The sequence below is a fragment of the Rhincodon typus genome, chromosome 7 (assembly GCF_021869965.1).
Source record: "Rhincodon typus isolate 14 chromosome 7, sRhiTyp1.1, whole genome shotgun sequence".
Lineage (NCBI taxonomy): Eukaryota > Metazoa > Chordata > Chondrichthyes > Orectolobiformes > Rhincodontidae > Rhincodon > Rhincodon typus.
The window spans coordinates 57,574,697-57,589,082 of NC_063338.1; the positions used below are offsets into that span (position 1 = coordinate 57,574,697).

Consider the following 14,386-nt stretch of genomic DNA (forward strand, 5'->3'; position numbering starts at 1 on the left):
ATTGTAGACAGATTGTGAGTGCATTGGAGAGAGAGCAGAAGCAATTTACAAAAATGATTCCAGGAATGAGAAACTTCAACTATGAAGATCAATTGAAGAAGTTGGGACTGTTCTTGAAGAGAAGAAAGCTGAGGGGAGATTTGATAGAGGTTTTCAAAAGCATGAGCAGGGCTTGATTGAGTAGATCGGGAGAAGCTGTTTCCACTCATAAAAGGAATATAAATGGAAGGTGAGAAGTGTGCAAAAGAAGCAAGGACGATATGAGCAAACAAAACAGTGAATTGATAGGATATGAAATTCACTGCCTGAAATGTCATGGAGTCAGGTTCAAAGGAGGCATTAAGAGAGTATAAAATGACTATATGGATAAAAATAATGTGGAATGGTATGGAGAAAAAGCAGGAGGTAGTCACGAGGTAATGATGCTTATTTGAAGAGCTGATGCAGGTATGATGGGCTGAATGGTCTCCTTCCATTGCAACATTTTGTGATTCCGTGAAAAAAGAATAGATTAATTAAAGCTGGCAGCCAATCACAAACCTTCTTTCAGTCATGAACATAAGAATGAAGAAAGGGAAGGGCAAAGACAGAGACAGACAGGAAAATTTATAAACAAAGGTAGAAATTTTAAAGGTGAAAATAAACAAAACAGATTAGAAGAGAAAAATATAAAACTAATAATAACATTTAATAAAAGTAAATAACAAAATAAAAGTTTAAAAATTAAACATAGAAAACACAATAAAACAACTAATGGGGGAAATAAGAATAGTCAATAAGAAAAGAGCAAATGACAGTGAAAGGAGGAGCTCAGATAAAATCTTATTTAGGATCTTCAAAGGGTATATTCCATTATTGTCACATCTCAATAATGAAAGCATTCCTAACATTGTAACAGCAGTTGACAATGTTATTATTTGTTTCTTCATCCTAGTTTTGGATTGTAAAGTGAGCAGTTTTTTACAGCAGACACAAATGACTATAGAGAGACTTATTAAAAACAGAAAATGCTAGAGAAACTCAGCTGTCTGGAAGCACTTGTAGGGAACAGAGTTAATATTAGGTCCAATATGACTCTCCTTCAGATCTCTAGAAGTGAGTTTCTCCAGCATTTGCTGTTTTATTTCAGATTTGCAATATTTTGATTTTTGTATTACGGAGGAAGTTAATGTGTTTAATGATTTGTAAATTGTTTTATAGAAAACATTTGGATGATACAGAAGTGATGCAAAAGATACTGCAGACAAAGAGGGTTAGCTTTCAACTTCCTCCTTCCAGCGGAAATAGAACTTAAAATACTAACATTAGGTTTAACACAGCAACTCACCCTGTCATTGTGTTTGCCAGTACATTCTGCTGGGTGGCTAATACATCTAACTGGGTCGAGTGGGAGCCTCATTAATCCAGATTGGGGTCTTATGGTATGTCTTGCAGTCTGAGGCCAAATAAATGACCATTTGGAGAGAATATTCATCAATGCTTTCTACTCCTAAACCCTGGCAAAACAAAAAAAGAGGCCTTTGTAAATAGCATTAAAATTACTTTTTGTAAAACTGGGAGAAGTAGAGGTACTCTCTCAGTTCCACAATAACAATGTGGGCCACTCCCTTCCCTGTTTTAAAGATTGCAACACCCCTTTATCTTTTACCCAGACAGGTTAATCCTCAAATTTGCACCAGTTCAGAGCTGATGAGGTGCCAAATATCCATTTGCCATCTTTAAATCGACACATTATGGTGTCTTGGCTGTCAATGTGGTTCAGATCTCTTGCTATGAAGGTCAGGTAGCTAGCTAGCACCTAACCTATAAAAGGAGCAAAGAAAGTGAAGATAGGGACATGTGAGTGAATAGAAAGTCAAGCGTGCTAAAAGAATAGAGATATTTGAAATTTGTGAAACTCTCCCATTCCCATTTTGACTTCTATTTTTGGCATTTAACATTATTCCAATGAAGATTGCTGTAAAGATTGATAACAGTGCCTTATCTTTCTGCTAGGCATTCAACAATTTTCTGGTTTTATCACTGACTTTAATAACTACTGAACTTAACTCCTTTTTATTTTCTTCACATTACTGTGTGCTTAGACTTTGGGTGAGCATGTAATTGTGGAGGAGGAAAGACATCCTCCCTCAGAGCAGAAGAGTATTGGTCACATTATTTTTTTAAATAAAACAAAGAACTGCAGATGCTGGGAATCTAAATAAAAACAGAAATTGCTGGTGAAATTCAGCAGATCTTGCAGACTATTGGGAAGAAAGCAGAGCTAATATTTTGAGTTCGGTGACTCAAGTTTTTATTTTGTTGTTACTTGCTCCAAGGTTTGAGGCTGCATCTTTACTGTGTTTTTTTTTCTCTGACTTTGTTTTTAAACTAAAAACAGCAAGTGCTGTAGAAACTCAGAAAGTCTGGCAGCATCTTTGGAGAGAGACAAACCACAGTTAATGTGAGTGAAACCTTTCATCAGTTCTGAGTAATTCCATCACCATCCTGTTTTCATGTCAGATTTCCAGTATCCACAATACATCCCTTTCGTATTCAATTTTTTTTCACTACTAAGTTAGGAATGACATGCAGATGTTTCACAATTGTTAGTCAAAATAAGATTTGACGAATTTGTCTACGTGAATCTTATTTAATTCAAACGTTGAAAATTTTTAACATGGTAGCACAATGCAAAATAGATTTACAGGAGAACTCTTGAATTGATTCACTAAGTTGTTCATTTTAAATTGGTAGTTTGAAACAATGTGCTCATTCAGAGAAGCAGTAGAAGGAGTATTCCCGGAGATGAATACCGACATGTAACAGTGCATGTTCGTCGAGGTAAAGAGTGTTCCAAGACATGCTGAAGACATATCTTAATACGATGCTCATTTAGAGGGTCGGGATTCAAACCAGATTTCACAACTTGAGCACAAACCGAGCCAGAAGGAGGAGAGAGAAATAAAAAAAATTGCAGTACAGACTTGGCAACAATGAGCTCTTGTTAAGGAACAGTAGCTGTGCCACAGCTTATTTTCAGAGTGAAGTGCTCCATGAATTACTATCGTGGTGTTTCACTCCTGATGTCTTGTTTGAAATTGCCTCTCCGGTTCTGACGCATGCGTGTCCCCCTCCTCTGCTCGGCCGAGGCAGCTGTTTTGGGTCCGAATTCCAACATGGCAGTCTTCCGAGCGCACTGGTTTGAAAACTTGGAATGATTTCAAATCCTTGTCAGCCCCGCTTCACCCGAGCTCCCGCTTGCCAGTAAACACCGGGGTCGATGTTTCGAACTTCCGCGGCGACCCTCTGAGTAACCCCAGGTAAGACTTTATTTCGCCCCCGATTGGCAGCAACATTTCCATCTGAATCCCGTAAAATCGAAGCAAGGAGATTAGGGCATGAGGGGCTGGCTGGGTGAAATAACCCGCGCCTGACTTCCCCCAGTGTTTATCTTCACCCGCAGATCACTTGCACGCTGTGCGCCCTGCTCTACAGACTACGCGTAAAAAAAACACACACACACGCACACAAAGAAAGACTGGGACTTTTCCTTAAAGTAAGCGGGTTAATTGCAGTAGTGAGAATCCAAGAGTTCAGCGGAGCACCAACCCCCCCTCTCTCTCTCTCTCTCTCTCTCTGCTCTCCCCTCCCTCCCCATGTGCATGTTCTTTCCCCATTGGAGCGGAGTAGAGTTATTCTGCTGTCGAGTCGGACAGCAGTGAGAGTGCTTTGCAGCTTGGTTTGCTGGGGAAACAACTTCTGAGCAAAGCAGGAGTGTAAATAAAAAAAAAAGCAGACCTCTTGACTTGGCGTGGTATATGCTCGTGATTTTTTATTTAAAAAGGCACCCAAGTGTCAGAGCCGAGGCTGAACCTGTGCTGTGACTGTTGGGATCTGGAGAGATAACCACATCATCTATTTTCAGGCTGCAAAGGAAGCATGGTGGGCGTATTGTGCCGTGGAACAGAGGAAAGAGAGAGAGCGAGATGTATAATCTAATGGTATATACAGTACAGTGATCCTATTACTGTCCTCCCCGGAGCTTCTTGTTAGTTTCCATGGAAGTGAGTGAAATTGACAGCGACTTGGATTCGTGATCATGTGCTTGTATTTTATGTGTGTGTGGTGCGCTCTCTGTCTCTCAGATCCCTTTTTGTTGATGTCGCTTTCCCCCCTAATTACATGCATGTAGGTTAAATGAATACCTGACGAAAGGGCCCATGTTTCAGCAGTGAAATTTGATAGCCAAGAGGGGGGAAAAAGTGGCTAATGAAAACCCAACGGTCGGAATTCTGAATGTGAATCCAATTGTGTGCTTGCAAGAAATGATCAGTAACGCGAGTGTTTATGGTATGTTTTTGTTGTGTTGCATTTTTGTCATTTGCAAAGCATCTGAGAGCAGAAGCTTTTTTCCATCTTAAAGATGTTTAATGTGCACGTTTCATAATTTAGAGCTTTCGAGATCCTTCCGATCTCGTGCTAAACCTGTAATATATATTCATAACGGATTTGGCAGTGGTGTGCCCAGGATGCTATGGTGAGGCTCTCGCGTTTATAAATTTTAAATCGGGGGCAGTACAAGTGATGAGAACTGGTATTTGACGGGAATGCGATTTTTGCGATTGGTATTCATTAGTGCGAAATTCACAGCGAGCGGCCAGCAGAAACAGCAGATTAGGGTTAGCTAACGGTTGCCTGTAGTTAACAATCATATGATTTAGGATTTATTTTAATACGGCTGCGCCATTTATTCAAAATAGCTATTGCCGACAAAACTTGAACGCATCAATCAATTTACAGTTGATGAAACCCAGTGTGAGATGAGTAGGGATAGCCAATGCTTCTTCCTAAAGATTTTATGTGAATTTGGATGTCAATTAATTGCGATGTGTAATAACCATAGCAGACCCAGAAGTGTTTTGAGTTAAAGACAAGGAAAATGATAGTCCCGCCAATTAATCGCTGGAAAGCAAGGAATTGAAGATACTTGTAAAGGTCTTATGCTGTTAGATATGTGTAGTACGATCTAATTTTTACGCTTAGTTTGTTTTAATGAGACATTTATAGCAATCCTTCTGATCAATAGCACCGTTATGTAAAAGACTTTTTGCGTTGGTCTCTCTCTCTGTCGAAATAACACCAAGAACTTACTCGTATCACTGGACCCATGAACGTATGAAACCCCTGTGCCAGGATCCTTGTTTTAGTAATGAAAGTCCATCAGTTGCATCACAGCAGTATTTCCACATATTGATGATGACACTTGGCTACCCCACCCGAGCCCCCTTCCATATCCAGGACTGAGCACTCGCGTCCCCATGCAAAACGTGGCATTTAAATCAGTATGCGAATCAGATGCTGGGAAGTTCGCGAAAGTATTTTGCATGTGAGCGAATTGCAGCGGGGTAAATAGTTGAAAACAATGTTTTCCTGATACACATGATTACAGACCACATACCAGCTGCAAACACGGCAGAATTATTTAAGCTGCTATGTGTCTAGAAAACTCAACAAAATATATGATATAAATGAATACAAGTATGGAGCAATTCCTAGTTCTCTAAAGTAGATAACTATATTGCACCTTCAAGAACACTGAACACGTTGTTTGTGTATCTATGTATGGAACAGAACAAATGAAGAATTTTCATTTATAACAAAACCAGATGGCTGCATTTGTAACCTTCATTGTACCTTCAAGTGTAATTATTTGAACTTTTAAGAATTGGTTTTGTTTTAGTGTATGGGCTGATTGTATATTAGTTGGGCAGTAAAAGATTAATGAATATCTGAGCAGGTATGTTCATAGAACATTTTATCTGTACTAGTTGAAAGCATAATACATTTTCCAGAATCTGTAAGTAAGACTGCTGGAGTAAAATACCATCAACCTCAGCTTGTCAGCTGTAAGCAAATATGTTAAGTGTTGTGTTTGTGCTTTAGATTAGAAAGAAGAGACCCAGGGGAGCTAGCATCATGCAAATATAACAAATCCCATTTCTAATATGCATGATGTTCACCCTTCCAGCAGCTGGATATGTTTTCTTTGTGTTATTTCTGAGTGTGCTGACAATTTTTGTACAGATCTAGGCTGGGCTACATTATAAAGTGAAACCAGCTGTCTGTCGCTGCTCTGAGGGATGTGTTTGCTCTGCTGAGAAGATGAAGGACCACAAATCCTTGACACACTTCCCTGACATGATCAACATTCAGCTGCTGAGATTGTCTGCTTGGTCAATTTTTTTTTGTTCTGACTGACAGCATGCAGCACAAACAAATTAAAAGAAAAAAAAAGTTTGAGCACAAATGCAGTGCTTTCTTGTTATTCCTTCTGTGAAATCTCTGTGATTCTGTTTGAAGCATCAGCACTGGCTTCTCAAAGTCCATTTCACCAGTGAAATATTCAGTCCAGTAAGGGAGAATGAATGAAGCTGGAAAAAAAAGTGCTTCTTTCCAAATAATTAAGCAAATTGTGAATTGATGCGTTAAGAAGAGCAGAATTTTGTATGTTGCCTACTGGTTGCAAACTTTATTATTTTTTTAAAAAATCAATTCATGGCAGAAAGTGGGGTCTGGATTGTTTGTGTGCAAATTGGGAATTGGCTAGACCAGGCGGTCCCCAATGGAGAAAAAGGGAGGTTTAGTGGTAATGCTTTTAATCTGGACTTGTAGAGGATTCATGAGCATCCATAGATTTACACTAGTAATTAACATATCCCAAGTGGCACAAGAAGGCATTTGCCTAAAAACTGATGTCTTCATTACAGTGTTTACATTTTAATTGAACAGATTACAGTTTCTGTTGTATAAAGAGTTGTAGTGTGAATGAGACAACTTTTAAAATTATTTAAAATAATCTCCTCAGGAAAATATAAATCCAATGGCAGCTATAACATTATAACAAATATCAAATATTCTGGAAGCCAAGCAGTATGATTTGCAAATATTATTGTTTATATTTCAATCTTCTGCAGAATTTCTTTTTGCTGTCTGTTGAATGCTTTATGCATCCAGGCCCTGAAGCATTGTGTGGCTATGTACTTGGCAGTATGCCAAACATTGACTGCAGGAGCCTTGGTACCTGAGAGCTTATCAGTTCTCTGGTCTGTAAAAATGTGATGAAAATGTTGGTAAACTGCCATGAAGGTTTAGGGAATGTCGGAAAAAGGTCCATGTAATCAGATTCTAACTCCAGCCTGAGACACCCTGTGCTGGAAATAGCTGCTTATTGACCAGAAGTGTGTTTGTGGAAAGCCTACTTGCTGACTGGTGCATTAGTAAATCAACGATTTGTTGCGATGACCACAGATTGGTTTGGTAACAGAATCACTATTTATGCAAATGCTGTAAGCAATACTATTTTTAAGATATAGAAACAAATCATAAAAGAATAGAAGAATTACAAAATAAATCTGATGCCGCAGTGAAATAAGGGGACAATTATCTAAATACCCAAGTGCTAAGCCACAACTGTTTTTTTGCCACAATGGTTCACCTTTGCATCAAGAATGTGTGAATTTGTTTGATCCAACAACATCAAAGTAAATTCCTACTTATTTAGATTAATTACACTGCTGCTAAGATCCTTTACTTTCCTTAAACCCTGATAGTGATCCACAGATAAAGTTCAAACTGTGTTCAAATTCTGGACCCTGTATTTTATTTCCAGCTGAAGTGACTTTACTTCAAGGTTACGTTGTTATTGCATGATCATTTTTTTTTCCCCCAGTTTTTTTGCCATGTTCGATAACAAAAGCATTTAGGAATTTTATTGTCCATCTGTTTCTCAAAGCAAATTTGTCTCTCCAGTATTTCATTATAAAAATTTGTTCTCTTTTAAAATTCATTGTTTTGCTGTCCATGACAATAATGGGTGTTTAATTACTCAATAAGAGATTCCATTTTTACTGCAGGCTAGACAAACGGTATTGATTTTTTACTTTGCTGCAATATGAAACTGAAAAACACAATTACAATTCTTTGCCTTGTGAAGTGCATTACTCCAGTTGAAAATCAGACCTTCCAGTTATAGAAACCTGCTGGTTGTGACTGCAAAAGCATTTATTTTGTAATACTTGTAATACATGTAATACATATTACAAATGTTTTCTGAAAATATTTGACAACAGTGGTTTTCCTGCAACTGTGTTTACATGGAATTGCTGATGTGACCATTACCAAATTAGATATTAAATTGTGTTAGTTCTGCATTACAAATTCTTATGTAAGTTATTAAAGCATTTTTTTTTAATAGCTCCACCATAATTAAACTGAGCACCATTTCACTACAATTTGTTCGGAACAATAGCATCAAGGTTTGTGTAAATTATACCCCCCTCCCTCCCCCAATATCTGGCCAATTTTCTCCATTTCTTGTCCTCTCTGGAAAGCATTGACTTCTTGTTGGAATGTGGATACACAGGCATCAGTTACCCTCCAGTACTCTACCACAGTGGCCATTATTAACATTCTGCCATGACAGTATTTGTTTGTAGCTTTTTGGCATCCATATGTGCACCCACTTTCAACAGGAGTCATTGGATCACGAGTGTGAAATATGACTGTTTTATTCCATCCCTAACCCTGAGGTGCTGTAGGCAACATAATGCTTTAGCACCTTTGGTGGAGAATTAATTTAGCATAGACTGGGATTGAACACAGGATCACCCTGGTTGGTCTAGTTGTTGTTCATTAGATTGACTTACTAAAAAAATCAAAGGAATCTGTTCATCCTATTTTTTATTTTTCTTAAATTTAATTTAAACGATGAGACAGAATGACTTGCTCTTAAAGTTTGATGTAGAATGGTAAAAGAAACAGTAAATATTAGGAATAAGGTGAACATCAGGGGGTTAATGTATAAATCTGATATTATGTTAAATGTGTTTTGGACTATGTATAGTTAGGTAGGTAGAAACCAGTGAATTTAAATTGTGTTCAAATTTTAGATTAGAAACATGATAAGTGAACAGGCAATTTTAGCTATCAATAATTTCATAGTATATTTGTATGTTGTAATATTTAGACAGTAGGCTTAATTTTACTTCAGTCGATTTAGTAAAGTAGAATACTTTTTTCTAGGTATCTAAAAAGTGCCATGTATTGTCAAGTCCTATTTAATCACTTATAGAATTAAGTGATTCTATGGTTTCTTAATATTTTATCACAATTGCATATAGTAAACTCTCTATCTGCTGATGATATACAGTATATAAAGAAGAAGCAGTATCATTGCAAATTAAGCAGTTTTCATGAAGGTGTTGTTCAATTGCTGTTACTTTTTTGCAACTTTAATACCATTTGCCTCCAGACTGTCTCTGTTCTTCTTGGTCATAGCATTCATTAGTTGCCTAGTTCACCTTTGTTCACAATAGACTTGTGAAATGACCTCCTATTTGAGAGACTGTCGATAACAAATTGCAGCATCTTCGCCATTCAAGCCAAGAGTACTGTGCCTGCTAAAGACTTCTTCAAACCAATAAATGGCTGTAACATCCACTTAATTTTTTAATTAAACTTTAAAGCTTGGAAACTTAATTACTATTTAATACTAGGCAATTAAAGTGTGTGGTCAGGGCTGTCTATATAAAACGCATCAATTTGAACCTGCCATTTGATTAATAGCCTTGCCGATGTAGAAAGTGCACCACAAAAGAAAGCTGCAATAGGGTCATATCTTTAATAGCTGTATAAGGTGTGTTTTAGCTGTTATTCTCTGCAACAATTGACTCAAAATAATATATTACATAGTTTCCATTATCTGCTTTATAGCTTAGGCAGTTTTGTTTTGAATTCAGTTTAATTTTAATACTAATTTATTTATGGTTAATACATGTAGAGAAGTGTACTTTTTTAATATTAAAGCTTTAAGACATTACAAGTAAACAAAATTCACTTGTAACTGTGTACTGCTCTGACTGATTTCTCTGAATTATCTGTATTTAAATAACAATTATCATTTGTGCTAATTCTACATTTATTTGCTTGTAATACTCTTTGATTTTACAAGACCAAAGTAAACTTATCAGTACCATCATTTTGATGTTATGTGTTCTATGAGGCAGAAGTATTTCAGGTACAAAAACAGAAAATTAATCATTATCATGTAAATAAAGCACAAATTAACAATTTGCAATAACAAAATCTATTAAGTTTTGAATTGTCATAATGGGCATTTTGAAGGATTAAAGGTTTGAGCTTGTTTCAATCCCTCAAATATTTGTGTTTTTAACACTTATTTTCATCTTACTTATTTGTTTACATGATCATAACCAAAACTAATGACTGAGAAAACACATTCTGTATTTGATACCACGCTAAAAGTATTAACTGCACACTTACTATTTTAAGATCTATTAATATACTGGCGGGTTCCATGTTAACAATGTAATTGATAGTTGCTTATATATTTTCCATGGAAAGCATTATAGAATCACCAGTGGTCACTAATAGGAAGTGGAATTTAGCTGTTTGTTTTATCATTTGGTAAATCTGGAATGATTTTGTTTTCACTATTTCCATAATCACTGTTCACATTGTATCAGGTCCATATTCACAAAGACAGCTGTTTGAATGTTCTCTGCTCAGATGTCTTAGTGGCAATGGGAAACCTGATCTACACATGCTTTCATGAACATGGGAATCCAATTCTTAGATATTATAATGAAGCATGAGCTAAACTGTTGAATTTTAAAGCAAATTTTATTTGCTAAACACCAGGAATAATTGGTTATTTTGAGTCTGTTATAACTTGTCATTTATTCAAGTGCAAATGTCGAGTTGTGACCCATCTGCTTTCCTCTTTACCAGGGTGAGTTTAGGCTTAGGGGACGACCCTCTCTGTGCTGTTGTAAGCAATGCTATTAATCACATCCAGTTTCTATACAGAAGATGCAGTCAAATCTAGTTACTTCTCTACTTCAACAGCAAAAATCTTGATTCAAGCTTAAGCAGAGACACTATTGACCTGTGTCTCTTTTTAAACTATGATATTATGATATGATGTTTTTATTGCTACAATAATCACTAAAAATCAAAGTAACATATACATGGTTGTGATAAGGTGGCATTCCATTAGTCCTGCCATTTAGAGAAAATGGGACTGTTTATGCATGGGTGAGATGACCTTGTCACAGGTGTCATAACCACTTTTACTGCCAGTTTATCCTGATTACCAGAATTGTTAGGTTTAATATTTTTGCAGTAAGGAATATAGATTACAGTGAATATCTGAGGTTTATTGAACCTAATCTTGTATATCACTGGATTAGCGGGAGTGATGTGGTTGCATCCCCAGTTTGATATTTTCTTTTTTGTTTAGTCAGTGAAAGGTCACACCTGCATAAAATTAAGTTCAAAATATTCTCCAGATGCAATTATTTGAGGATTTTATACAGGGAAATAAAATAGGTATCAGCAATTAATGAACATATTTAACAGTCAAAATAATCCAATGATCACCACTGCACTGTGAGGTTCTATTTATCAAAAAAGTTGTGAAAAGGTTACCAGTGCTTAATTTAAAGCATATGTAGCAGTGAGGTGTGAAGTAAGTTATGAAACAATGTAATCCAACTTCCATTGAAAATGCATTTCTAATTGATATAGCATTAAAATTATATCTTGTATCCAGAAGTTCAATTTTAAGCTAGTACTTGTAATCACAGAATTTTAAAGTGCTGAAATAACTGTAAAGCAATCTAATGGCTATACAAATGGCAGAAGCAATGTGATTTGGTTATTGTACCAAAATGATATGCCATGAATTAGAAAGTGATGTTTCATGTCATCTGCAGTTCATTACTGGACCAGTCCTGACTTTGCTGGTTCACTGGGAAAAGTATTGCATTGAGGCCAAATGGTTTCCTGAGGGCATTAGGGGGGTGAGTCCCCCGATCACTCCAGCATTGCAGTGGTCAGTTATGGAGCAATATTAACAAAAGCAGTGAAATGGGTGATATACTCATTGGCACAGCTGTGCATTAATATGTGTTGCATGTTTATAAGTTTAAAAATTAATCCAAAAATTAAGGGCTTGGAGCAAAAAAATAGAGCAAACAACCTTCTATTACATCTGTTCGTAAACTTTACATCCTGTTTTGACCCAAACAATCTGTTCATGTAAAATGATGTGAATGAAAGTAAGTACAATCTCATGGCTTTTTTTTTTAGTTTTTTTTTTCCTTTTAAATTCCACAGAATAACTGAAGGTATTCTAAGGGAAAGACACACATAGTTCTGTACCTGGAAATCTGAGCACTTTAGTCTTGATTCAGCTCTTAATATTGGTTACTATGGGATTTCAACAAAAGTAAATACTACAAGGGGAAATGTTTCAGTGGATTAGAGAATGGGAGCTGTGATATTAATTCTTTTGACGGTTGGAAAGGTAAGAAGCTCTCAGAAAATGCATTTCCAATCTGCCTGACACTGTCCGTGTTGCATATTTTTTAATATACACCACAATGGTATATCCGATTTATTTGGAATAGCTTCTGTTTCTGCTTCGACTGCATTCTAATATTTTATCTGTGCCAAGGTCACCAGTTCTGGCTTTGATTCGTTTCTTATTGTTCAAGTTTTGACACCAATTGAGGGAGATTACTGGCCTTATCTTTTTTTGGGATATATCTTTATCTTGCGTTGTTTTAGAACCCCAGGTCCTGAATTATCAATGCTGTCCTTTCTCTTGCATTGAAGCTTCTGCTCTTTTTATTCTCTTTAAGACTGAATTACTAAACTCATCAGTTTAACAAAAATATATACTGCTGCAGGAGTCAGAACACATGACTGACATTTTCTTCTGGGCTGGGAATTATGAGATGTACTTGTCAATTGCAGTTTTATTTTAATCCATTGAAGCCTTTGGGTATTTTGTTCTAATTATTACTTTAAAATTACATTCGAGTAGAACTCAAGATAACTATAACTTTTAATATATTAAGCATATAAGTAACAAAATACGTTTTCATTAGTTGATGGACTTTATGGTTACTTAGCACCACTAGTAGAACCACATAATCTTCCAGTAACACACTTCCATGAACTGACTACTTATTAGCCAGTTTGCTTGCATGTTGCCTCTGTGTGGTTGACACTTGCAACCATGAAAAGATTGTTCTGTTGTTAACTGTATCCCATATTAAATCAAATCTGTGGAATTTTCTGTCGCAGAAAGCAGTTGAGGCCAAAACATTGAATTTTTTTCAAGAAAACATTAGACGTAGTTCTTAGGGCTAAAGCAATCAAAAAGCATGGGGAAAAGTGCACTGAGTTGGGTCATCAGCCATGATCATATTGAATGGCCTACTCCTCCTAATTTCTGTACTTCTGTGTTTCTAAGTTCAAAAATGAGTGCATTCTAAGTGCAATCAGCAATTTTCCTTGTGGGAAACCTTAAAATATGTAGATTTCTGGTAGGTATGATTTGAATTTTGCTGCAAATAACATCTTAGGATATTTTACATCCCACAGAGTGGACTATAAACAGTGATCAGGTGTTTTATGTTGGCCTATTCTCATTCAGCTTTAAAAGGATGTCCCAACAGAAGACAGCTGAACATTGGTTGGAATTGAATCTCTAGAAGTTTGAAAATCCTAACCAGAACCTTATCATGCCCACTTTATGTTTTGGAAAGCATTCTGTTCGGGGCAATGTTCAGAGTCATTCCTTGTAGATTTTTTTTAAGAATTTCAAAATTTGGTGCTTTTCTGGAAAAGTGTAAGCTTTTTTGCACCCTGGATCAGAGAGAGAAACCATTTCTTATAATTCCTCCAACTTTTAGCAAATTATTATTAACACTAGGAATCTAACCCATCAAAGCTACATTTGGTTTGATCTGATAATGTGTATGATGCATGTTTGTAACTTTAATTAATGTCTTGCTTGAAGGATGTTATAAGATGCATGTTTTTAAAGTGAGTTAATTTATCATTGAAGTATTCATTTTATTTTGGCATGCAATTGTATATCAAGTGACTCACTGCTGATATAATTCATTAAAATTGAAGTAAAATTCAAAGCAGGAAAAAGGTTTAAGTGTTCATTAAATGAAAATTCTTTAAGTTATTGTGTATTTACTACAATTGAGCTTTGATCAAATGTTTGCTTTGTCAGTTCAAATGGATTGCTTTATAAACATTTCAAATAAAAATAACTCACTATCAATCTCTATATTTGAGTTGCTGAAATAAGTAGGACTTATTACAAGAAAGTGACAGAAAATATCTCAATTTCAAGTTATTCTTGTTTTTGTAAGGTGTTGTAAAGAGTGCTGTCTGTCTCTGAAAATAATAGTATTATGATTGTTTCAGAGATAGTAGGAACTGCAGATGCTGGAGAATCTGAGATAACAAGATGTAGAGCTGGATGAACACAGCAGGCCAAGCAGCATCAGAGGAGCAG

The 14,386-nt window shown here is 36.2% G+C and overlaps 1 protein-coding gene across 1 annotated transcript in view; it reads left to right on the plus strand.

Moving 5' to 3' along the window:
• The first annotated feature begins 3,138 nt into the window (after positions 1–3,138).
• Positions 3,139–14,386, plus strand: part of fign (fidgetin) — a 50,485-nt gene continuing 39,237 nt past the window's right edge. The window contains exon 1 of the mRNA XM_048599525.1: positions 3,139–3,302. The gene's annotated coding sequence lies outside the window, so the exon portion shown is untranslated. The remainder of the gene's footprint in view (positions 3,303–14,386) is intronic.